The sequence below is a fragment of the Peromyscus maniculatus genome, chromosome 9 (genome assembly GCF_049852395.1).
Source record: "Peromyscus maniculatus bairdii isolate BWxNUB_F1_BW_parent chromosome 9, HU_Pman_BW_mat_3.1, whole genome shotgun sequence".
NCBI classification, from domain to species: domain Eukaryota; kingdom Metazoa; phylum Chordata; class Mammalia; order Rodentia; family Cricetidae; genus Peromyscus; species Peromyscus maniculatus.
In genome coordinates this window covers 85970881-85973211 of record NC_134860.1, presented here as the reverse complement: position 1 = coordinate 85973211, position 2331 = coordinate 85970881, and positions in this window count along the sequence as shown.

Sequence of the window (2331 nt, the reverse complement as noted above, 5' to 3'; positions counted from 1 at the left end):
TAAATAGTGTTTTCTGCACACACCAGGACAGTTGTACATATACACTCACAGTGGGTGTGGCAGCATGCAGAAGATCTGTTCAATTTCAAGCAGGATACAATTCTAACATAGAGAGGGAGGTAGACACAAATTCTGATCTCCAGTTGAGGAACTGCTGGCAATTCATATCTTCTGGGAGAGAATGAATCAGTTTTCTCTAATGGTGTGTCCCATGGTAGGTTGGCCATGCTCCACTGGATCTATATATAGCCAAGAGCACATGGGCAGTACACATTAAAAGAAATGACACAAAGTTCGCTATAATGGGGAGCAGGGACAGGTATTTTATTTGTTCAGTGATGCAAGTATGATCAAAATGTATTGCATAAAGTTATCAAAGAATTAATTTTAAAAGTGGCTTGCCTAATAACTTCTGTTGTCCTGTGCCACAAAACCTTAATGCAATGGTTATCAGATGATAATATAGAGTTTTGTGTAAATTAAATCAAGGTTCTTGGGTCATGGTCACTCCCCTTTGGCTAAAGAATAAACTATCCTTTATTCTCCTTAATGTGACAGTTCTATTTTTTGCTTGAAAACACAATTAACTAATCTCTTTGTGAAGCAGGAACATGATATCATCTATGGAAAATTAGGTGGAAATGAAGGCCTTTAGAAGTTTTTGGGGCATGGGGGATATTTGAAATAACAGCTTTTAAGTAAGGGAAAAGTGTGGATAGGAAAGAGAGGAAGGATCTAGGAGGAGCTAAAGTTAGAGTACAAATATGATCAAAATATTGTATAGGAAATTATCAAAAATCAATAAAAATACTTTGTATGTATTTTTATTTGTGTAGGGGGAAGTGAACAAAAGAGGACTTGACCACGCATTTGTCTGATCTTGGGGTACAGATCATGCACACATTCTGAATGGAGAATGTGGGCATGTGAATGCCAATTAAGGCTGATAGTTTGCCAGATGAGTCTATGTTAAATCCTCTATATATGAGCCGGGCGTTGGTGGCGCACGCCTTTAATCCCAGCACTCGGGAGGCAGAGCCAGGCGGATCTCTGTGAGTTCGAGGCCAGCCTGGGCTACCAAGTGAGCTCCAGGAAAGGCGCAAAGCTACACAGAGAAACCCTGTCTCGAAAAACCAAAAAAAAAAAAAAAAAAAAAATCCTCTATATATGTGCTGTGGTTGCTTAGCTTGAGATTTTTGTTGGATTCCAAACACAGGGAGTGTGCATGGGTAGTTGGAAGTTTCTCTGGTCCCACCAGGCCCCTGCAGTCCCATGGTCTGCTTATAAAAATAATCACTCAGAAGCATATATTAATTATAACTGCTGGGCCATTAGTTCAGACTTATTACTGACTAGCTCTTGCACTTAAATTAACCCATAATTCTTATCTATATTTGGCCATGTGGCTTGGTACCTTTTTTCAGTTCTGTTTTGTCATCTTGACTCCTCTGTGTCTGACTGGAGACTCCTGACTCAGCCTTCCTCTTCCCAGAATTCTCCTCTCTGCTCTGTCTGCCCATACTTCCTGTCAGACTACTGGCCAATCAGCATTTTATTAACCCAGTGTACAAGAGCATTATCTCACAGCAGGGATGTCTCTGACATTTTTGCATATTCCTAGGATGCTTTTCCTTCTACTGTGTATCCAACCTTCATTTTAGGGTTTATGCCTAGTCTTATTGTATCTTGTTATACCATGTTTGGTTGATATCACTCAGAGTCCTGTTCTCTTCTGGAGGGAAATGGAGGAGCAATGAATCTGGGAGGTAGAGTGAGGGACTGGTAGAGGGGGAAGGAAGAGAGGCCGCAGTTGGGATGTATTGTATGAGATAAAAATGAAGAAAGAAAGATGATAAAAAGATGGAAAATAAAACGAAGAAACATAAAAGAGGATGTCTGAAGTAATAAAAAATTATAACAGAAAGTAAAAAAATATTAATAGTGACAAGAAAGTTTCTATGAAATATTTAAAGTATCATGTGGAGTAAAACATATACATTGTAATGTGAGTTATTTTTATTAAATTAAAAGAGATTAGAAGTTTATGGTATGAATAAAACCAACTACTTTTTGAAAGACATTTAATTTTGGCTCATTTTATGGAGAAGGAGAATTTAGATGGTGGAATATCAGCAGAAAGTGGAATGAAATGCCAGAAAACTGAATACATTTCCTACGGGGAGGTGAATAATCAGAGATAGTACAGGATTCCAGGTCGGAGATGATTGAGGGTTGTGTCATGTCTTCAGAGAATGAATTGGAAGGACAAGGAAATTTGAGAGGGATAGTGAGAGAAATCTATAAGAGAAAGCATTTTTTTTATCCTAAAAC